The 24803-nt window shown below is 40.8% G+C and overlaps 1 protein-coding gene and 1 long non-coding RNA gene across 7 annotated transcripts in view; one reads left to right on the forward strand and one right to left on the reverse strand.

Annotated features, from left to right (window-relative positions):
* The window catches only part of FOXN3 (forkhead box N3), a 340491-nt gene that overhangs the window by 141500 nt on the left and 174188 nt on the right, over positions 1–24803 (forward strand). The gene's annotated exons all lie outside the window — the stretch shown is intronic.
* Positions 1–24803, reverse strand: part of LOC142829094 (uncharacterized) — a 60178-nt gene that overhangs the window by 8583 nt on the left and 26792 nt on the right. The gene's annotated exons all lie outside the window — the stretch shown is intronic.

Consider the following 24803-nt stretch of genomic DNA (forward strand, 5'->3'; position numbering starts at 1 on the left):
TTCCAGCTGGTGTCTTCATGCATAGTGGTTAAATATTGTTTTTAGTTATCATGCTGTGCTAATGGTTTCCAGCTATACAAGACGCATGTAATCATACTATAAATAGTGTGCAGCACTCTGCTTGGCTTATACAAATGTGTGGTGAGAGGGAATGCCATGAATAAGATTCCATCCCCTTTCTCTTATCAGAGTTGCAATTTGAGGGAACTTTGTTACTTGTAAAGACTTAAAAGTTCAGAGCTCTGGTGGTGAGCATCTTGTGCACTTAACCTGCTTGGTCTCAGATGTGCTTAAGAGAATCTCCTCTGAGAGGTCCTAAGTGTGCCAGCTGCCAAGGAGAAAGTTGTGGCACTGGGATGTCTGGGTCCCACTCTGTAACTTCTGTGGTCCACAGTGATTGTTAGCTCTCTTATGCTCCTGCAGCCTTGTTGATGACAAGAGGTCTCTTGTGAGGTGACATGAGTATGAAAAGCAGACCTTTAACATCCAGATCTTCACTATTGCTGTGTTACTTGGTTGTGCTGTTTGAATTTTTTACGTTTCATCTGAAGAAACAGACTGGGAGAGAGGAAGGGAAAGTGTTTTGGGGGCATTATTGCTCCTGCATAATTTGTATACATAAATTTGTTAATTAAAGGGAATAGTTGTCCAATTTCAAATGGATACAGCCTTTTAAAGTGATAGGACCCTTCTACCTATAGCAGAGAATATGCCACCAGAATTGGCAAACTGCCATTTCTCCTCTTTGCTCTCTAATTCTAACAGGTTGGTGAAATAAATGGCAGGTCAAATGACACAGGATTAGAGAATATATCTATATAGTGGACACACTCTTCTATTTGGAAAAAATACCAGTTTATTCAGATTTGTGTTTCTTCATTTGGATGTAGCAGTTGCTCTGTTGGCAACATAAACTGGTAGCTCTAAAACTAGACTAGGTGAGATCTGATGCGAATTCTGAAAAACTGAAGCTGATGTAATTATTAAGTGGAATTAATAATGTTCCAGAGATTGCATAGGTAGGCATAAACAACTTTTTGGTTAGATTTCAAAACTTTATTTGTGTGTAGCAGCACCCTAAAGACTAAAAAAACATGTTGATGGTATTATGAGCTTTTGTGGGTACAATCCACTTCTTCAGATGACTGGAGTATTTCAATTTTCAGTACTGTATTTTCAATACCCATGAAAGCTCACGATACCATCTACATGTTTTGTTAGCCTTTAAGGTGCTGCTAGACTATTAATTGTTTTTTAAGTTTTGTCCAGATACAGACTAACTCGGCTACGCCTCTGAAGCTTTATTTGTGTGGGTTTTTTAAACTTTTTAATTGGTTTCCTAGCATTCACCTTTTCAGATAGTTTGGTCTGATTTGTAAATGCCACATTTGATAAATTAGTAGCTGCTATATATGATCATACGATTAAAATTGGCTCTAGTTTCTGAACAGGGCCTCATTTCACTGAGGGCATGTCTACACAGCAGGGCTGAACTTGAAATAAGCTATATAACTTGAGCTATGCTAGTAGCTTGTTTCACCTTTGGTGCAGTCTACACGGTTATTTCGAAAGCGATCACTCTTCCCCCATATTCCCTTACTTCGTGTATGATGAGGGTTACTGGAGTCAGAGTAAGAATTCCTCCAGCTCAACATTGTCGAAATAACTGCTTGTGTGTAGATGTGGACTGTGTTATTTCGGAATAACATTAGTTATTCCGAAATTACACTGCTGTGTAGGCATAGCCTTAGAGTTGTAACTTTCTATTTGAAAGTGAAAATATAAAACAGAGAACATACAATACCATTCCTTATTGTGGCCTATAAATCACACTCCTGACTACCACAAGCTAACAATGTAGATTTAATAAGACAAAACAAAAACTTGGAACAAACTACATGTGTGCTTAGCATTCCCATTTGCTTTTTGTTCCACCCCTATTATTTTGTTTTCAAATTTACCTGTTTAGATTACAGTGTCTCTGTATGTCAAGCATCCAGCACTCTTTTGGGACCATAAGTAATACCACAAAGTAATCAATCTTCTATAGGAAAACAGGGAAATTGGGGTTCCTCTTGCAGTATGCATAACACTGGAAAACTGACCAACTAAAATTGGTGATCATGATCACAGTGGCGGTACCACGTTCATTGCTAAAGTGATGAGTGTTTTAAAAATCCTGATTAAAATAAATAAGGAGACGAGGTTATGATCTCTTCTTGAGAAAATGAGCTGTCAAAATTGTATAAATATCTGTCCCCTTCCCAGTTCATCATAACATCCACTTCTCCTGATGGTAGTAACAATAATATTGGTGAAATCCCCAGTGCCCATTTAAAGTGTACAATGTGTAAGGTCACCTAAATAACCTCCTGAATTTCTCTCCTCTTCCTATGGGCAAGAGTGCTGGCGTTTTGCACTCAGCTTCCATGACATTTACTATTTTCAGTTGCTTTAGTATATAACTATTAACTAGTTTGGCGGAAGAAGTAGGCTTTATATGTTGTGTGTCTTATAATAGCTAGCTGGATATCTTGTAAAAGATCTGTTCAGAAGTCAGATAGTAAAAACAGACTAAATCTTTTTTTTAAGATCACAAAACTCCCATTAATTCAAGATAATACTTTGCAGTAAAAGACTGTGTGCAGGTAGCTGGGTTTGTGTATGTATTTTACTTGTTGCTTTTGTGTAGAAATGTAGGTTAGCAGATGACATCCTGGAATCTTAAGACAAGTTCCAAAATATGCTCAGCATGTTTTTGTGTTTATTTCAGTTTTTGGAATTGAACCCATTTGCTAGTGGGTGTGCAGTGACACATTGTGGGAAGCTAGGCGATTTTTCTTTCATGGCCATGTTCTCCAGTGCTAAAATTTGTTTCGGTTTTTGGTTTTTTGAAAGTTCTGGTGAACAGTTAATTCTTGTTTGAATCTTTTCAGAATATTAGAGTATGTCTACACCACACAGCTTTGGCAACAAGGCTGTGTTGATACAGCCCTGTTGATAAGTCCGTTTGTGCGAACATTGTTTGTCTAGAACAGAGGTGGGGAACCTTTTTTTAGGTCGGGGGCTGTTGACCTGCAGAAAAAAAATCAGTTGGGGGGGCTGCACATAAGTGAGAAGCAAAAAAATAAAAAAATAAAAACAAATCCTCACTGATGGGGTCCTCTGACTGAGGAGAGAGACTCTTCCCACAATCCCCTCACACACCAGAGCCTGTGAGGGAGGGCAGGCTACTAGATTTTGTTTGCTGCAGCCCCATGGGGGAGTTGGTGGGGTGAGGGGTAGAGCACTAGCACAGGCTCCCCAATGTTGGGAGACCAGAGGTGGGAGCCCTGAGGCTTGGCGGCTGGATCTAGGGTTGACAGGTGTCTGGTATTGACCCTGACAGTCTGGTATTTTCGCCTTCTGTCTGGTTTAAAAAAAAATTCAGAAACTACTGGACACCTAAAATGTCTGGTATTTTCTGATATTTCTGATTATTTTTTCCCCCATCCAGGAAGTTAAAATACTGGGTGCTTACCGGGTTCCTCAGGGGAGCTGGCCTGGAGCAGGAAGACAAGATGGCAGATGGCCACTGGCAGCCTGTTAGGGCCTAAAATCCTCAAAAGCATTTCTTAAAGGGGCCATGCTTTTTTTATTTTTTATTTTTGCTTAGCTCTTGGGGTCCTTTTTCCCTCCCCTCCCCCAACAATTTTGGTCTCCCCTTTTTTTCTCAACAGAATTTTTTTCCCCATGCATGTTTTTTTTTGGGGGGGTGGGGCGGTGGGGAGGGTTGTTCGATATTTTTGGTTAAACCATCTGGCAACCCTAGGCCCCCGGGTCTACAAAATACTTTCACCCTTCAACAAAGGTTGCCCAGGAGAGTGCTCCTGCTGACAAAGCAGCATTCACACTTTCATTTGCTGCAGCAAAACATTGGGGGTCTTTTATATTTCATATTATTTAATATAGTGCCATTGGAGTAAATGTTCTCCAGGCAAGTAGAAAAGCCAAGAGGCACATATGATAAACAACAAAAGATATGGGTAGGATGTACAGAAGTGTAAGGTGAAGGAAAGATAACAGTAAAAAATAAGAATGGAACACATACCTGTGTGATTTATTTTATTTTATTTTATTTTTCCTTCCCCATACACCTTCTTTACTTCCCATGAGAAGATCACTAGGTCGGACCTTAATAACTTGCATATCACAGGCTGCTAGATTTGGGTTGTGTGCTTCCTCTTTTTCCAGTTACAAAGCTCTGTGTTATCTAGACTGAAATATAACATGACTAGAACTGGTTAAAAATTATGTTTCTGGCTAATTTCACTAACTTTTACCTGTTGATTTGCATTTACATAGCTGTCAGAGGGAGACTTTGGAGCAACTAATTGTGGAAACTAGACTTTTTTTTTTTTAATATGGTACCTTATGCCACAGTGAGAGGAATTCATCTGAACCCTTCAGTTTTAATGTCTTGTGCATTTTGTGGCAACCCTCTGCATGTACTTAATTGACTGTATGTGCATAAGGAGAATGCTTGACTCTTACATGGTATGCTCTGTGCCACAGAAAAACAAGATCTACAAATGGCATCTCTCCATCTTTTTTTCAAAGTTCTGAAATTGTCTCACTGACTTTTTTGTATGGAGGAAAAGAACAAAATTTCCATGATACAGTACAACTTAGGGATGTAATGTAGTTGATTAAGCGATTAACTGATAAGCAAAAGCTTTTCGGTTAATGCTGTAGAGTACAGAATACACACGTTTACCCCCCCCCCAACCAGGACATTTGTCAACAGGCTGGGTATCAGCCCAGCTCAGTCCTCTGTGGCTCTGCATTTAAAGTGTATTGGGAGTCAGGCGAGCAGGCAGCCCTGCTCAGTTCCAGCTTGTGCCAGGCCCGGGAACTCAGCCCGCACCATCCCCCGGACAAGGGCTGCTGCCACGGGTGAGAGGCAGCCTGTATGTGAGGGGGAGCTGGTTTTTAAACCAGACTATCTACTGCCTGACACCCTGTGCTGCTGCTTCTGATACAGTGTGAGGTGGCAGGGGTTCTTCGGGAGTGGGGACGGAGTGCACTCGCTGCCAACCTCAACCTTTGGGACTATAAAATAGTTGAGTAGCTGATAAGAATGTATGAGATTAATTGATTATTCAATTAATTGATATTTAACATCAGTACAAATGTTCAAATATTGCCATTATTGTCTAATATCTTTACATTAATAATACGACATTGTCTTAACCAATAGACACTTTCTAGATCCATAAAAGCTGGGATTTTTTCCCCCAGGATGATTATCTGGGATGGGCAAAGCGAGAGAACACTAGCACTTTGTAGTGCAAAACCTATTATTGGAGTTAGAATTTTAACAATGTAATAGTCTACCAGTGCATATAAAATATTACATGATCTTAAGTATAAGAAGGAGTTCCCTGGCTTTGTTTATACTGCTAGACCTATGAATTCAGTGTTTCAGATTAATCCTATTGTGAATGTTCAGATTTAAATGCCCTGTAGTGTATGCCCCATTTAGTACAATCCGTTAGCCCATGACTTTTCCGACTTCCCTACCATCTGGTCCTTGGCTATAGAAAGGAATTTTTCTTGTATATGTGTCTCCATAGCAACGAGTTTGCAGTTGATATGGAAAGTAAGCAGTTACCTTAGCAACGGAGTTACTGATGTGGCAGCTCCTCTGCTTTCAGGGAAAGGGCTAAGCTAGTTCAGACGCATTATGTAGGTTTGCTGTAATTATAGCTGCGCCCACTAGTGCTGCTTTTGTTAAAGGTCTGCAGCACTTTTTTCCTTTTAACCCCTGTTTTTTCCTCCCTAATATTTATGTATTGAGCACAGGTATACACCCTTTGCTGAAACATAGCTGGCAATATCCTAGCTATAGTATGCTTATATGTGCTTTTCAATTTCCAAAAAAACACCCCAGGAATGTGCTTATTCATTACTGTCTTTTTAGTAAATAAGGGGAAAAGATGTCTATCATTTAAGATTTTTTTTTTATCATTTTCTGTTGTAAATTAATGAGAATTTCTTTTTTAATCCAAGTGACATTTAAGTGACACCCAATCATAAAAGTTTAGTGCCATTCCCGTAGTCCTTTCTGCTATTAAGATATCCGCCTGACAGGGTTTTCTGCTTCTTAGATGGCTCATCCTAGTAGCAGGGCACCTTTTTTGTGACTCTCCTGGATTCTCTGTATGAGAATGGGGAAATGCTTGCTAAAGGGTCTGTCTACAGCAAACAAATCCAAGACCATCTAGCGTCCAGAGCAGCCCCTGTCCGTGGTGGGCCCTGCCTGCAATGGTGGGCTACTCCAGCCTGACCATGGGATTAAATGTGAAGTAAACTTTAAATTGAACTGCTTAATCAGTTACATGGGATTTTACATCCCTACTTAATACCCTGATCTTTGACAGGTAAAACGCCACTTATAGGGATAAGACCTTAGCTAGAATGGGGAGGCTGAATAAACTGTCTTAAACCAATCTGTGAATGCACGTTCTCCAACATTTTCTGCATTACTTAGGAGAGAATTTTTAATAGGGAGATCTTTGGCACTCTGCTAGGATTCATAATAGTTTTTCTTGGCCCATGATTGCTTTATCTGACCAGAATAACTCAAGCCATAGAATTTTAGCAGTTCCTGCATTAAATCCATATCTTCTGGTTGAGAAAGAGCATATACCTTTTTAGAGAGACTTCCCGTCCTGATTTTAAAAATATCAATTGATCAAGAATCTATCACATCTCTAGTTAAGTTGTTACAATTGAAATTACTTGGAAGTTAGGTTAAAAACTAGGCATACATATTTTTTTAGTTTCCTTTTCAAGCCACTGGATTTTATTATGCTTTAGTGTGCTAGATTAAAGAGTTCTTTACTGCTAGAAATCTTCCAGTGTAGGTACTTTAGATTATGATGATATCCCCTCTTAACCATATCTAGGCTAAAGTAAAGAGTGAGTTCTTTAGTCTCTCGATTTCCAGTAGGGATGTTAACAGTTCACTGGTTAGCTGGTATCTGCGGAGCAACTGCTGACCCACCATGGGTGGAGGGTTGTTCTGGCACCAGCAGGCTCCTGTGAGAGAGAGGCTGCTGGCTCCCAGCTAATATAGGCTGGAAGTGGTAGCTCCACACGGAAGCAGAAACATCTGTGCTTGCCCGCATCAGCCCTTATCCACCACAGAGACTGCTCCAGATTGACCACAGTGGTCGGGGGGCTGCCCCTGTTTAATCAGTTAGCGGACTCCTCTAATTGTATTTAACCTGTTAACTAACTGGTTAATTAAATAACCCTTCACTGGAAATTGTGGATCTGAGTTGGTAGAACATGCGTTGTGAATCAGAATGGTTTGTTGTTTCTTGTACAGCTCCAAACATGTTGTCAGTATGTCACTATAAATTGAACTTTTCTGGTTCAGGAACATCCATGGTCTGTCATGATTTTAGTTAGCCAGATTACAAATTACAGTAGGACAAATTACAAAGGATGAATATAGGCAAACAGCACAGGAATGAAGGGGCAAGATTAGAAAGGCAAAGGCACAGAATAAGCTCAAACTAGCTATGGGAATAAAGGGAAACAAGAAGATGTTTTATAAATACATTAGAAGCAAGAGGAAGACCAAGGAGAGGGTAGGCCCACTGGTCAATGAAGAGGGAGAAACAGTAACAGGAAACTTGGAAATGGCAGAGATGCTCAATGACTTCTTTGTTTTGGTCTTTACCGAAAAGTGAGTAGGAATGCCTAATATAGTGAATGCTAGTGGAAAGGGGGTAATTTTAGAAGGTAAAATAAAAAAAGAACAAATTAAAAATCACCTAGAAAAGTTAATGCCTGCAAGTCACCAGGGCCTGATGAAATGCATCCTAGAATACTCAAGGAGCTGATAGCTAGAGGCTCAGATACCTCCTCTATCATCTTTGGAAAATCATGGGAGACAGGAGAGATTCCAGAGGACTGGAAAAGGGCAAATATAGTGCCTATCTATAAAAAGGGAAATAAGAACAACCCAGGAAACTACAGACCAGTTAGTTTAACTTCTGTGCCAGGGAATATAATGGAGCAAGTAATTAAAGAAATCATCTGTAAACACTTGGAAAGTGGCAAGGTGATAGGGAACAGCCAGCATGGATTTGTAAAGAACAAATCATGTCAAACCAATCTGATAGCTTTCTTTAATAGGATAACGAGCCTTGGGGATAAGGGAGAAGCGGTGGATGTGGTATACCTAGACTTTAGTAAGGTGTTTGATACAGTCTCGCATGATATTCTTATCAATAAACTAGGTAAATACAACTTAGATGGGGCTACTATAAGGTGGGTACATAACTGGCTGGTTAACCGTACTCAGAGAGTAGTTATTAATGGTTCACAATCCTGCTGGAAAGGCATAACAAGTAGGGTTCCGCAGGGGTCTGTTTTGGGACCGGCTCTGTTCAATATCTTCATCAACGATTTAGAGATTGATATAGAAAGTACGCTTATTAAGTTTGCAGATAATACCAAGCTGGGAGGGATTGCGACTAATTTGGAAGATACGGGCATAATTTAAAATGACCTGGCCAAATTGGAGAAATAGTCTGAGATAAATAGGATGAAGTTAATAAAGACAAATGCAAAGTGCTCCACTTAGGAAGGAACAATCCGTTTCACACATACAGAATGGGAAGTGACGGTCTGGGAAGGAGTACGGCAGAAAGGGATCTAGGGGTTATAGTGGACCACAAGTTAAATATGAATCAGCAGTGTGATGCTGTTGCAAAGAAAGCAAACATGATTCTGGGATGCATTAACAGGTGTGTTGTGAGCAAGATATGAGAAGTCATTCTTCCGCTCTACTCTGCGCTGGTTAGGCCTCAGTTGGGGTTTTGTGTCCAGTTCTGGGCACCGCATTCCAGATGTGGAAAAATTGGAGAGGGTCCAGAGAAGAGCAATGAGAATGATTAAAGGCCTAGAGAGCATGACCTATGAGGGAAGGCTGAAGGAATTGGGTTAGTTTAGTTTAGAAAAGAGAAGATTGAGGGGGGACATGATAGCAGTTTTCAGATATCTAAAAGGGTGTCACAAGGAGGAGGGAGAAAACCTGTTCATCTTGGCCTCTGAGGATAGAACAAGAAGCAATGGGCTTAAACTTCAGCAAGGGAGGTTTACGCTGGACATTAGGAAAAAGTTCCTAACTGTCAGGGTGGTCAAACACTGGAATAAATTGCCTAGGAAGGTTGTGGAATCCCCATCTCTGGAGATATTTAAGAGTAGGTTAGATAAATGTCTATTAGGGATGGTCTAGACAGTATCTGGTCCTGCCATGAGGGCAGGGGACTGGTCTCGATGACCTGCCGAGGTCTCGTCCAGTCCTAGTATTCTATGATTCTGTGTCCACTTATCATGAGTGTGGCCAAATTTCCTACAGTCCCATAAAGTTTGTTTATGGCCATGAGTTCTGGCTTTCAGTGTTCTGTGCAGTTATTTAACCCTAATTTACACCTAAATGTCTTCTAAAAGCCCTGTAAGCAGTGGAAACGTTGAAATGCTGCTAGACAACATTGACCTCCTGTGGTTTGGCACTGGTCAGGCTACGACGGTGCCGGACTAGAAAGGTTCCACCTGTAATAGTAATGAAATATAGGGAAGTCAGTGTGTAGTCAACGAAACAATTAACCAGTAAGGTTGGGCTTATCAGTTAATACTGTTGAATACATGCACCCCCTCCCGCTGCTTCTGATACAGAGGCAGCGGGGGAGGGGAAAGGCGTAAAGAGACGAGAGACGGTGCCCATGGAGAGCTGACTTTTAATATCAGATCCTGCAGAGCCACGTTTCTCTTCCCCCCCCTCCCCTCCCTGAGGTAGCAGTGCAGAGGATGGGGGAGCAGGCGGGAGCCAGTATATGAGGGAAGCTGGCTTTCAAGCAAACTGCTTGTGCATATCACTCCTGTGGAGCTGCTTGCCCTCCCGTGCTGCTGCCTGTCTGTCAGAGGCACCAATACGATGGGAGCAGGGGGCAGGCAGGAGCTGATTTGAATGGGGAGTTGGCTTTTAAGCTGGCTCTACATACGTGGCGGCTCTGTGGAGCTCTCTCTTCTTCCCCACCCCCCACTTGCTGCTTCTCACAGAGGCTGTGGTGGGAGGGGAGGGAGAGCCACTGCCCCTTCTCTTCCCTCCCCCCGTGTGTGTGGGGGGGGAGAGGAGGGCTGCTCCATGGGATGCCAGTACAACCTTTACCCTCAGGGAGGTCGGTCCCCCACTGGTAAATGCTGCTGCCCTGCACTGCTGCCTTTGTATCAGAGGCAGTAGTATGTGGTGGGATGTGGGAGCCAGTTTGAAAACCAGCTCCCCACACAGACTGGCTCCTCTCTGCTGCCTCGCACTGCTGCCTCTGGTAGAGAGGCAGCAGCAGCAACAGTAGCATGAAGTGGTAGGGGGTTCCCCAGGAGTAGGTCTGGGAATCCACTAGCTGCCAGCCCTGCTCTCAGGGGCTATTGAATAGTTGTGTAACTGCTAAATTTTGATGCAGTTGCACAATTATACAATTAATTGACATCTAACATCCCTAGTGAAATATCCAGAGAACTCAAAATTCTGTGTGTGTGTCATCTGCATCCTGTAACTCTTTCTACAGACCCAAGAGGCATGCCATGACAGCAACTTTCTAATTCTTTGGGTTGAGAGCAAGCTGAGACGGTCTTGTGAGTTGAAGTTGCTATACAGGAAAGTTGGGAACAAGCTGCTGATATTTGTTGTAGTGATTGAAGATAGCTACTTAAGAGAGGATGTGTAGGTGCAATGCTCTATTGGCAAGTAGTTTTTTAAAGGTCAGGAATAGCAATATAAATGGCTTGAGGCTTTTGTCAGAGTTCTTTTGCCTTTGGAAAGTTCCATTGTCTGCAGGATTGGGCCCTCAATAGCTACTATTTCTCTCAGTGGTTCAGGTCCAGCAAAGTGCTTAACACATGCCTGACTACTTGCATGCTTAAAGTTAAACCTATACTTTGGTGGATTGGGGGCCAATTAGATGTGCACACAACATTTATAAGAACCAGTTTTTCTGGTGACGTCTCCTTTTTTAACTCGGTTTTAAAATATGGCAATAGGTAGGTTCCATTTGTGCACGGTCTTAATTGACAGCAGAGAAGGCTAAGAGGAACTGTGCTGTTACACTTATAAAAGGATGTTACTTGAAGTGGCCTGTGAAATAAGAAGGGTGTCAATAAAATCAATTAACAAGCTTTTCTGTGAAACCTTTTTTTATTTTCTTGTTCACTACCTATCTCTCTTACTAATTCCTTGAGAGTTGTAATGAACAAAGTGCAGCTGTGTTTTACATTTCAGTTGTAACAAATCTTTGGGGCTAATGTTCTATTTTGAGCACAGCAGGCTGCACAAGCCATCAGGGTTGTCTAGGGGTTGAAGTATGAGCACAGAAAGACTTTTTAAGTGTCCATTAACAAATACTTAACTATGGTGAATTACAATGAACTTCCATAGAAGTATATAAGAGATGCCTTTGAGCACCAAAGCCTCACTACATTGAACACAGCACCAATTCTTGATTGAACATTTAAAGATTACCCATGTTCCCTTGTCTCCGAAAACACCTTTCTGTTTTTTGTCCAACGCTTGAATTCTTTAGTGAAGCATTAAATAATTAATTTCAATGAGAATATATCTATCTCTTGAATTTCTCCAGAAGCTGACTCCTCTTATTTGGTAACCCCCAAAAGGAAACAAACATTATGTATTGGCTAAAAGGGATCCATATAATTAATCTATTTGTTAGTCCTTGATTCCTTGCTGTGAAGATCTTTTTAAAAAATGGTTAACAAGATCTGATTATGACTGAATAGACTAGCTGAAAGTAGGGATGAAATAGTGTAGTCGAATAACTGATAAGGAAAAGCTTATAGGTTAATGCTATAGACTACATACTCTCTCTCTCTCTTCCCCTCCCTGCCAATTACATTTTTTAGCAGGCTGGCCAGCAGCCCGGCTCTGTCCCGGCTTGCACTAGGCTGAGCCGGGTGGGCAGGCAGCCCAGCTCAATTCTGGGTCATGCTGGGACAGGGGCTGCTACCACCCTGCACTGCTGCCTCTACATTAGAGGCAGCAGCGCGGCGTGACAGGCAGCCGGTCTGAGAGAGGAGCTGTGTGGGTGTTTTTGTTTTTTGTTTTTTTTTTTTTTTTTTAAACTGGCTCCCCTCACGGACTGGCTTCTGCCTGGCACCTTGTGCTGCTGCCTCTGATATAGAGGCAGCAGTGTGAAGTGGAAGGAAGCTCCTCAGGAGTGGGCCAGAGTGCACTAGTTGCCAGCCTCACCTCTGGAAACTATAGTATAGTTGAGTAACCGATGATAATTCATGAGGTTAATCGACGATTCATTTAACCTATATTTAACATCCCAAGCTGAAAGGTCTCTTCAGATAGTCTAGAAATCAATATTTTAATTTGTTGATGAACTTCAATTTCCTTTAACCCACTGGTTTTTTTTGTTTTTGTTTTTTTGGTAGGCAGTGAATTGATATGGCTTAGAGGGTGTAGCATGTACATATATGGAATACTAATTAAAAAAAGCATTTAATAAATTGTAGAGCTGTCTTTTAATTTCTAATTCAAGCTTTTCAAAGTCCTTTATGGTGTCTGAAACTTATTACTAACATCTGTGTGTCCATGGACAAAGACATGCTACTTCATTTTTTTGAGTACAGGATATTTTGAAAAAGGGTAAGTGTGTGTGTGTGTGTGTGTGTGTGTGTGTGTGTGTGTGTGTGTGTTTGAAAGACCTGTGTCACTTTTGAAATGCCCTTTTTTGAAAGAACGCTATGATGCGATTATGCAAATGAAACGCAGGATATTTAAATCCCTGCTTCATTTGCACTTTCGATCTGCCTAATTTACAACCCTCTTTCGAAAGAGGGATGTCGTTTAGACATAGCCTTGATAGGCTGCATGGCAGCTGCCCAGAGCAGCTACTCCTGGGATTGGGACCCCCTACAGTTCTTTTTTTCCCCCCTCCCACATCTCTTTTGCCCCTTAGAGCATCCTGTGCCCCCAGTGCTCTGCCTCTCCCCCCCCCCCCACATGTCACTGTCCTATCCCCAGCACCTCACTTCCTGCAAACCTAGGGCACTGGTAGCAGCTTCCTTCTGTCCCAGGTGGAGACTCACAGTCAGCCACACGAAGAGCAGCCTCGGGCAGTCCCTGCCCTGCACACAGGCTGATGCTTTGAAATGCCCTGAGGAGCCTGACGCCATGCTCCCCACAGTGTTGCAAAGCAACAGGGCTGCTTGGAGCCCGGAGGCACCATATTGCCTAATCGAAAGTCGATGCAAAATGCATTGACTGTTTGATTAGTCAGTTACTTCCAAGTTAACATCTCTAGTCATCAAGTCCAGTCCCCTGCCCTCAGGGCAGGGCCAAGTACCATATAAATCATCACTGATAGATGTCGGTCTAACCTGCTCTTAAATATCTCCAGTGATGGAGATTCCACAACCTCCATAGGCAATTTATTCGAGTGTTCAACCACCCTGACAGTTAGGATGCTTTTCCTTATGTCCAACCTAAATCATCCTTGCTGCAGTTGAAGCCCGTTGCTTCTTGTCCTTTCATCAGAGGCCAAGGAGAACAATTTTTCTCCTTCCTCCTTGTAACACCCTTTTAGATAGCTGTTTTCAAGTATCATGTTCCCTCTCAGTCTTATCTTTACTAACGTAAACAAGCCCAATTCTTTCAGTCTTCCTTCATAGGTCACGTTTTCAAGACCTTTAATCATTTTCGTTGCTCTTCTCTGGACCTTTTCCAATATCTCCACATCATTCTTGAAATGTGGTGACCAGAACTGGACGCAATACTCCAATTGAAGCCTAAGCAGCGTAGCATAGATTGGAAGAATGACTTCTCGAGTGTTGTGAGAGAGACACCTGTTAGTGCATCCCAGAATTATGTTTGTTTTTTTTGCGACAGCATCATACTGTTAACTCATATTTAACTTGTGGTCTACTTGACCCCTAGATCCCTTTCTGCAGTACTTCTTCCTAGACAGTCGCTTCCCATTCTGTATGTGTGAGACTGACTGATCCTTCCTAAGTGGAGTACTTTGCATTTGTCTTCATAAAACTTCATCCTATTTACCTCAGACCATTTCTCTAGTTTGTCCAAATCATTTTGAATTATGACCCTATCCTCCAAAGCACCTGTAATCCCTCCCAGCTTGGTATCATCTACAAACTTAATGAGCATACTCTCTATGCCAATATCTAAATAGTTGAAGATATTGAACAGAACTGGTCCCAAAACAGACCCCTATGGAACCCCACTTGTTATGCCCTTCCAGCATGATTATGAACCATTAATAACTACTCTCTGAGAACAGTTATCCAGCCAGTTATGCACCCACATTATAGTAGCCCCATCTGGGTTGTATTTCCCTAGTTTATTGATAAGAAGATTGTCTGATACCGTATTAAACACATTAGTAAAGTCTAGGTATCACATCCACCGCTTTTGCCTTATCCACAGGAGTGTTATCATATCAAAGATTGGTTTGACATGATTTGTTCTTTACAAATCCATGCTGGCTGTTACCTATCACCTGATTATCTTCCAGATGTTTGCAGATTAATTCCTTCATTACTTGCTCCATTATCTTCCCTGGCACAGAAGTTAAACTGACTGGTCTGTAGTTTCTGGGTTGTTTTTATTTCCTTTTTTTATAGATGGGCACTATATTTGCTCTTTTCCAACTTTCTGGTATCTGTACTGACTTTCATGATTTTTCAAAGATAAGGGACTACAGTAGAAAGCCAGACAGGGCTTGATGGCTCATCAGCTAGTACAAGGGTATGTTAATAGGCTTGGCTTTCTTGTGGACTTCCCGTAATGCTACTGACTCATGGACAGTGGAGTCAGATGATCTGGTGACGTGATATTAACCAACTTCTTGGTCCTCTGAACTGTTCCAGAGAGCAGGTGATCGTGAATCTAAGAGAGTTTCCCATCTTATGGAAATACTGTATAAGGCAGGGAAGGAAAACAATGATGGTCTGTAGCTTGCTTCATCTCCGTTTCCCTACTCCCAAATTGATACTTGAAGACATCTGGAAACAAAAGGACTGTAACTTGAGGGAGGGGGAGAACTGCTGGATGTAAGCTAAAAAGGTATCTGGCCTGTGAAGGGCTCTATCTGATATTATGTCTAATGTGAGATATTATTAGCTGTAATAATATTTCTTCTTATAGTTTCTTGAGTGAACCTAGCTTAGATTGCACGTTCTGTATTTTTTCTTAATCTGCTTTGTTTTGGTTGCTACCTCTTTAACCACATAAAATACACCTTTTTATAGTAACTTACTTCTGGTTTATATTATAAAGCAGCTTATGTAATTTCTATTGGGAGGGCATGAGAGGTTTGTGTATGTTGTGTTTGATGTTGATGAGGGAAGCGCACTTCATATTATTTTGAGTTAGATGCCTCCCCTTGGGGTACAAAGTCCTCCAGCAAGTCCCTTAAACTGAATCTGCTCGGTGTCCGTACTTCTGCAGCAGTGGTGGCTCTTCCTGTGAGCTTTGCTGCAGGAGGCATTAGTGCCAAGCTCAAAAAGACAGTATTTAAGGGTCCTCATGCTGGCAGAATAAACTGACTCGATGGTAACTCAGCATTTCAGAAGGCATCTCAGGGACCCCCAAACCATTATTGTTATAAATAGTTGACTTTTTTTTCTTTTCAAAATTTGGCTGAACAGTGCTTGATCTGTTGAACCATTGTACCTAAAAAAAGTTATTGCAAAGAGAAGTACTGGGACACGTTCATCCTACAGGTGAGCCCTTGGCACATGCAGCATACACAGGTATGTAGGGCACCCGAAAATTTGGGGCACCTTCCTGTTACAGACTTGTGTGGACACACAATTTTTATCTACATTTGTATCTGCAGAAATGAGCTGTGGATATCCACATCCATGGATATAAAGCGGATATCCATGGATTTGCAGGGCTCTCACTAATGATGATTCCCTGTTCATATTCAGGATGTAAAAAGTTTTAAGAACAGTAACTTGTAACTGTTAAAAATCATAGCAGTTACACAATTAACTGTTTTTTTTGGGTTGTACAGCCAGGAGGAACTAGGGAGAAAAGGATGGTGGAGGGGTTCCCCCACTGCTCTTAGGGAGCTGGCTGTCCTCTCACTCTACAGGCTCTGCAGTATAAGCCTCATACTGCAAAGCCCCCAGTCCAGTCAGTTCTCTGGGAGCCAAGCAGGGAGCCAGTGCATGCCTGCAGGGCAGAGTTTAACCATAACAGAAACCAAAAAGCTAATGCTTATTGTTACTGGTTAAACTTTTACATCCCTAGCTCATATTTACATTTTGAGACCTATCAGTTAGCCAGCTTTTAACATGGCACACACAAAATAGAGTGATTACACACCTTTTATAGAAGTCTGGTACTTTTCTGATATGTCAACACTCTTACAATAGATTAGAATTAGAATTGGGAAAGGTGTGGAGAAGGGAAAACAAATTTATTAAGGATATGGAACATCTTCCATATGAAGAGAAATTAAAAAAGATTGGGACTTTTCAGCTTGAAAGAGATGATGAAGGGGACATATGATGGTGGTCTATAAAATTGTTAATGGTGTGGAGAAAGTGATAAGAAAGTGTGATTTACTTTACATAATACAAGAACCAAGAGGTTACCTAATGCAATTAATAGGCAGCAGGTTTAAAACAAAAAAAGGGAAGCATAAGTGTGGAAAAAGTGCAGAGTCAACCTGAGGAACTTATTGAAGGACTTTTGTGATAGGGATGCTACGTTTCAATTAATTAACTAATTGAGTAGTTGTAATTTTCATTGACTACTCGATTCGTCAATAAGGAGGACGCTCCCTATCCTGCTGCACGAGCTATCCCTTTGAAATGTACAAGAGTGGCGGTGGCTCTTGTATATTTCATAGAGAGAGGTACAGCAGTAGGGATGCTTCTGCCTCCTCTGTGCCCCGCAGAGATGGTGCTGGGGGGAACTGGATTACTCCATTACTGGTTCCTGGCCCTCCCGCCCACTGCTTCTCTCTGATAGCAGCAGCAAGGGGCAGGGGGAGTGGAGCGACTGTCGAGTGACTACTTGACAATCCAATAAACTTATGCATATCGGGTAGTTGACTAGTCACTTTCCTTTATTTTGTGAGGACCAAAATTGTGACTGGCTTAAAAAAAGAATTCAACAACATCATGAACATCCTTCAATAGCTATTAGCCAAGATGCAACTCCTTGTTGTGGGTGTTCTTAAAGCCTCTCTGTGCCAGGTGCTGGGACTGGATGACTGGGAATGGATCACTCTTTGAAGCACCTGGCATTGGCTACTGTTGGAAGACAGACTACTAGGCTAAATGGATTTTTGGTCTGACCCAGTATCGTCATTCTTGTTCTCTTAATGATGACATAGTTTGTTCTAATTTAGGCTATTGGCAGAAATATGTGCTGTTCCAGTTTTTTTTTTTAGGAACTCAGAGGAGGCAACTGCTTCAAATGTTTGAACTTTCTACCTAATTTTAAAAAGAACAATTTTGTTTAGTTACATCAACAACCTTTGATTCCTGCAGGAAACTAGCTAGGTCCATGATGGCAAAACTTTGGTTTTGCCTTCATTCATCTACTCATTTGAAAGGAAGATCATGATGACACCTGGCTTTTTAGCAATGGTAGGGGCAGTTAGGAAAAAGTATTACTGTTACAGGCTATTTCCTGTGGAATTTAATAAATACTACATTTTAGGGGTTTTTTTTGTTCTTCTGGATGGTTTTAAAAAAAACAGACTAGATTATCTACTGGCCATAGTGGGATGGTTATTCTCTAGGGGCAAAATCCTGATTTTTGATGAAGTCAGTGAATTTTTCACCATTAACTTCACTTCAGCCAGGATTTCACCAGAGGTTTTTAGAGGAACTTTGATATAGCTCTGGTTCAAACCCAGTTAAATATTGTGGGACTTTCCCAGAGTGGGAACTAAAAAATTAATACAGTTGGAGTGTTGTGATGGGGATTTTTGAGAGTCAATTTAGACAAACACAAAGGTTGACTGTCACTTGTTACATATCTTAATAGAGAAGTAATTAATCTCAATTTTTTTTCCTGTACTGACAAGTAACAATTGCTTAGCATAGTCATTTATTGCCAAATAATTGTCTAGTAGCAATGGCCTGTTTTTGTTTTGTTTTAAAAACCTTTTATTCCCAAAAGGAAACATTTAAATTTGCAAACTTTGCTGTGCCAAAAGTGGGTAGCATTCTGAATAATCTGATTGGGAGTGCTTATGGCTTTTGAACTTTTGGCTGCCCAGCAGAGAAACAGGAAAGGAGCTGTCATAAGGAGACAAATCACATGAAAGATTTGGTACAGTACTTGCTCCCAGCAACAGGAGACAACTGGGAAGATTTTCAGACTACCCTTCCTGTACCAATAAAATGTTTTTACTTGTTTGTGTTCATTTTAATACAGATGGTTACTTTATAGATCATCCACCATATGTTTAGCTAAATTGGGATCAGGAAGTAGTTTTGGTAGCCCTGAAAATACAACACAAAGACACTTTCTACTTTTTGGCATCATCATAGGCTTGAAAAGCAATAAGCTTGTATGTAAAATGTATAATTTTCTTAAGACAGGTATGTGTTCTTCAGAGAATACTAGCATAAATCTAAATGGGCCACTCTGATTCTAATCCCACCACTGCAAGAGGTTTTTTTTTGGGGGGGGGGGAGGGGGAGGGAAGGGTGGGTCAATTTAAGGGTAACAAAGAGCCAGATTCAAGATTTTTTTTTTTTTTTTTAATCTGATGGGTTTCACTGGAAAGGAGTACATTTTGTATGGATGTTTAGAAAATTCTGTTTTCAACAGTTATGTCTGTGATTGCCATAATTTTTTCCACATTAATTGTGATATTTTTATGCAAATATAAATTTGGCATCAAAATTTGGACCATTTTTCTCTGCTACAATAGACGGAACAAATTAGCTTTCATCAGAAGTAACATTTCAGTTTCTTCCTGTCATGAGCTGGACCTTCTCTACACTTAAAAAGTTTAAAGTGCAGCTGTGGCAGTGCTTTGTACTGAAAGTGTGGCCATGGCACCATCTCTAGGAGAGAGATCTCCCAGTGCTCTCAGTGAACCAACTCCAGGAGGGGAGTAGCTAGCAGTGCTGGGAACCTGACGGCCAGCACTGTAGCCCTGTTCACACTGGCGTGTGTGTGGGTGTGGGTGTGTGTGTGTGTGTGTTTTCAAAAGCCTGAGCCAGAAAATTACAGTGCTGTGAAGTGCCAATGTAGATTTAACCTCACTGGTAATGCTAAACAATAGGCTCTGTAGTTTGAATTATTCAATTTTACCTTTGTAGTTCGTTCTCTCTCTCTCTCTCTTTTTTTTAAATTTTTTTTTAAAATTTAACATAGGTTCTGGTTAGAATTTTAAAAATGGGGAATTGGTTTCATAATTAGACAAAGCAGTGCTACTAGTCCCAATGACTTAACAACAATGACTTATATTGACTTAAATCCCAAGATTTTTTTTGTTAAAGTTGCCTTCTTATTTATAAGCTTTTTTTCTCTTTCAAGTTTTTCTCTGTAACCACAGGAAATTTATTCTCTAAAATGAAAGCTGAAATTTTCATATTGTGTGACTCCAGCAACTTGGGTTTTAATAAGAACATCAGATATTGATAGTCATGTGATACATCACACAGGCTGGCAGTGCTAGAGGCATACTTTTGAGATTGCAATACAGGCAATAATTCTAAAGTCCACTGGAAACTTTCTTTAGTTACTTATAAGTACAGCACCTCTTTGTGGAGGTATTTGTTTTATAAAATATTTGCTGTTGCCATTGGAGTTCTTGTGATAAGTGTAGTCTTCAACACTTAGTAGTTGGATGCAACTATAAAAAGAGGCTTTATTGGATGATTCTGCTTTCTCTTTCTCTCAATTAACCATAAGGCCGCTGATAGTGGTTGACAAATTTTTCAACTTCAGTGTTATATCTCGGACTCTACGGTGGCAACTAATTTCCTAACAAACTTTAAATTTGTGGAATTCCTGTGGGAAATTTGGATTAATTAAAGCTGAGGAGTTATTGAGCTCATGACAGCAAAATATGTAATCAGCAGGTTGCCATACTCACTCCTGCATCTTTTGGCTGGCACCGTCCACAACTCAATGTATCTGAAAGAAATAATGTCTATCAATAGGATTAATTAGCAATGTGCGTTCTCTCTGCAAGCAAGTTTGTATGCCATTGTTGGTTGGGTCATTTCTTTCCACGTTCAATCATTTATCTTGTGTTAATGTTCTTGCTGGGTTTAGTTTTTGCTTTAATTTTTCCTCTTTCTTTCATTACAGCGTCTAGTAATGGACCTGTGAGTATAAATCTCTGCCTGGAGCAGTATATCCAGGGAATGAAATATTTCAGTCATTCTGGAAGTTGCTTTTTTGTTCTGTATTGGAGGGCTTGTTAGCATGAAAGAAATCTTCTGAAGTCCAAGTCTTTGCCTTTCAGTTGTTTTCTTTGGTTGATTAAAAACGGGGAATGGAGCTTTTCCTGAGAGATTGAGTTCAGAGAAGAACTGGAACAGTGACTTAAAATATCATTGCCATGTTTTGGTGACAACTGTGATATCAGGTATTTCTCTTGCTGTATTGTTGAACTCTGTTCCCGTCTATTACTTCAGTAGACAGTTTCATTCATGGCACATTTGATCTTGAATGATTTGAAGAAACACATTTTCTGTGCTTTTTGAGAGGACCATAAATCCTTTCTACTTTGCTACTTAACAACTCTTGGCACCGTTAATGTTTTATTTCATATGAATTATCTCTTTTTTCATTACTTAAGTCCATTCAATCACTTCTTTCTTATCATTTGGTTCTGCTGCAGATATCTTGAGCCAGATACATTAGTGCATTAATTTATGTTAATCACTAAATTCTAATCACCCTTTTCAATATTGGTCGGTAACTTTCATACATCCTATGATTAGGATGAGTAACTGTCACTTTGTAAACACTAGAGACAGGGTCAAGATGAGTCAGACCGCTTTTAAGAGAGAACCTTATATGCTTTGCCCACGGTCCAGGAGCTTCTGGTACCTAGCAAACTAAGTCCCCTGAGGGTTCATAGTTCTACCCACTCCCATCTTTGGCAACTCTCCTTGTGATGCTTGATTCCACTTCAGCTATGCTGAACCCAACAATTGCTAATGACCTTTTCACCCTTTCCTATCTGCACTTGTACACAGTTTTTTATCATTCTTATTGTTTTCCTAATAGTGATCTCCTTAATTCTCTCAATGTTTTAGAACAATTTAAAGCTTGGCAGAATTACATTAGGGCCTGTTTCTTGTAGAACAGTGTGTAAATACAACATTGGAAAGTTAATAGTAAAGAGGAAAAACAAAAGTTTAAAAATTCGGGAAAAGTCCATTTCCTTCCTTCAAAGAAAAAGGATCCCTTTTTTTCACAACCTTGATATGCTGAATGAACTTTTTTCTCTGAATTTTTATATGATGGATCTTTTCATATCCTGTTTCTCATAAACATGGGTGAAAGAGCATACTGAAAGTTGGTTGACTTAATTTTTTCTGGTTAGTATTAGATTACAGTCTATCTCTTCTGCAAACTCTGCTATTTATTTCAGGTTTATTGTTCTTTTTCTGTGAATCTGAAGAAATTTGCACACAGCATATAATTTCTTTTATAATGGATAATGATAAATGATAAAATCCAGGTATTTGCTGAATAACACAGTTAATTTTTTTGCTAGGCAAAAGATGTGAATTAGGGAAACAGCAGGTTTCAGAGTCTATCTGATTCATAGTGTGCTCCGTTAATACAAAATAGTCCATTGGGAAAATGGCATGAATAAACTTGTAAATTTTATTTTCCTCAAGTTATGTATTTTAAACTAGGGCTTCTTTGCTAACTAGAAATAATTATTAATTTAATATTCCTATTCTTATTTGGAAAAAAAAAAGGGAACCAATGGCTTCATGTCAGACTTTTCTAACTTACTTATCACAAAATATTTTTCTGCAGTTACTTTTCAAATCTCTGATTACTTATTGTTTAAGATTAGGGATGTGAATGGTTAACCAGTAACCATTGCCCTTATCTGGTGATGCTTACTGGTTATAGTTAACCAGCAGGGGATGGGGTTGTCAGCCCCTGTTTAATTGCTTAACCATTTCAACATAATATTTAACTGGTTAGCTAATTAAATGGGATTTTGCATCCCTAATTAAGATACTTAAGGAAAATGAAATATAGTATTAATTAGCCTCTCTTAAAAATATACTAGGTGAAGTAATGTGCATTGACAAAGCTCTTAAGGATTAACCAACAATATTCCCGCTGCTGTGCTAATTTTCGGTTTACCTGAAGCTTTTCTGAAGTTTACCTCAAGTTGAAGCATATGTTGCCGTGACATTTCAGGTCCTACACTGTGTTCCCTCTAATTTTCCCCACACATGCACACAATAAAGAGAAGTAGGAGACTTACTGAAAAAAGCTGTCCATTATTTGCTGTATATGTAATGCCCTATCAAATTCATGATACATTTTGGTAATTTTCAGTCATAGTATTTAAAAGTTTAAATGTCACAGTTTCAGATATTTAAATCTGAAGTTTCATGGTGGTGTAACTATGGGGGTGTCCTGACCCAAAAGGGCATGGTGGGAACAGATGCAAGGTTTTTGTATGGAGATTGTGGTTATTGCTACCTTTTTACTCCAGTTCTGTTGCTGGCAGCAGCATTACCTTCAGAGCTGGGCTCCCATCAAGCAGCAGGAGAACATTCTCTGAGATAGGTCTGACTTAGCCTTGAGAGTGGCCAGTGCAGGGGAAGAGGAATTCCATGTCCTCCCCAGCCTGGCTGAGATTTGCAGCTGGAGCCTGGCATATGGTGGTAGCCCCTGAACAGGGCACCGCTCAACCCTGTCCCTCCTAGGCTCCGGGCCCAACACTCGGGTTAAAAGGGCCTTGGTCTGGCTTTGTGTGTGACCACTGTGCCCCCTGACTATGGCAACTTGGGTGGTCACCCACTTGTAATGTTGGCCCTGCCCCTCCCCAAAAGTGACAACCCCCTCCCATGCTACTTTCATTTCTGTGCTGCTAATTCTGGTGGTGCTGCCTGCAGAGCTGGGCATCTGGCCAGTGCCTGCCACTCTCCAGCCACCCAGCTATAAAGGCAGCATAGAAGTAGGGATAACAATACTGTGACTGCCTCCAGAAGCCTGATTTCACAGACTGTAATGCACTTTTCATGGCCATGAATTTGGTAGGACCTTTTGTATATGCAACCACAGGACTCTGCCTGTTCATTTAAAAAGAAAAAAAAATCTAAATACCCTGCCAAGGAGACAGAACTCCAAGCATGAGATGTCCCTGCAGTATCTTAGCATAGCTTGCTCTGACATAAAGATGAATCTGTAAGATCTTGAAAATGCTGCCTTTCACTCTTCATTCTGGGTCACCTGGGTTCCTGCCCACCACTCTCTTGTTATGCATTTGCAAATCTCTAGTGAGATTTGGTCATGATGTCCACCCTCTTAAGAGAGTAAGCTCTGTGTCTGAGACTTGGATGGATGCTGCTGTGTGCATCAAACTTCAGCAGAGAAGGAGAAATCCACTCTGGAAAAACAAGGAAATGGAATTCCTTGACAGTTGTGAGGATAACAAAGTACAGTAGACTTCCGATAATCCGGAACCTATGGGATTTAGGTGGTGCCGGATTATCAGGTATGCCGGGCTATCAGGAGGTACTATAAACTGGTTTTATATATATATGTATATATACTGTATATAAAGTGTTCTTAACCCTTTTTATTGTACATACTGTATACAGTATACTGTAATGTTTTAGTTTTTTAAAGCCTTTTTTACCCTTTTTGCTCAGTTCAGCTGCTGCTGCTGTTACCTTGTGACTCATTTTTTGCCGAAGCTCACTCACTAGGCTCTTGACATTTTGATGCCGGACTATCAGGAGTGCCAGACTATTGGATGCTGGACTATTGGAATTTTACTGTATGTAGTAAACAGTCACGTGATGGCACATACACCTTCTGGTGGTCCCATGTTGCTTGTTTGGATATGTACTCAGCTCTCTGTGGTGAGCTCCTGCATTGAAGGACCATACGATTATGATGGTGTGCCTCTCTGCTGCACTCTACCTCCCCTGGGAAGACTTACACAGGGCCATTATATATGTCATTCTGCAGGAAATGCTGTAGGAGACTTGGCATAATGGGGATGATCTTACCTTTCCCTGGTACCTTAAGGCCAAATCTACACTACAGACTGGTATCAGGATAACTACATCACTTAGGGATATGAAAAATCCACACCCCTAAGTGACCATTATTGACCTGTTCCCCAGTTCAGACAGTGCTATGTTGAAGGGAGGCTACAGCCTCTCAGAGAGGGGGGATTGAGTATGCCAAATGGAGCAGCTCTTCCATTGGCATAGGCGCGTCTTCACTTAAGTGCGGATGCAACATTTTAAGTGTAGATCAGGTCTAAGTCTGTCTGCAGGGTTGACTGGTTTGCTTGTGTAAACTGCTCTCCTAAACAGCTTTGCAGGCTTGGATATTCAACATAGAGGTTGAGGAAGAGGGAATGAGAGGCCAGGGCGATGTCTTCCCCCTGCAATTCCATGCAGAAGGCAGCAATCCACCCTTATCTCAGTGGTCCTGTATCCATAATTTGGGTTTCAGTGCTCTTTCTGAGTAAAGAGGGATTTTGCACTGCTAGTGGTGG

The sequence above is a fragment of the Pelodiscus sinensis genome, chromosome 4 (assembly GCF_049634645.1).
Source record: "Pelodiscus sinensis isolate JC-2024 chromosome 4, ASM4963464v1, whole genome shotgun sequence".
In the NCBI taxonomy this organism is placed as follows: domain Eukaryota; kingdom Metazoa; phylum Chordata; order Testudines; family Trionychidae; genus Pelodiscus; species Pelodiscus sinensis.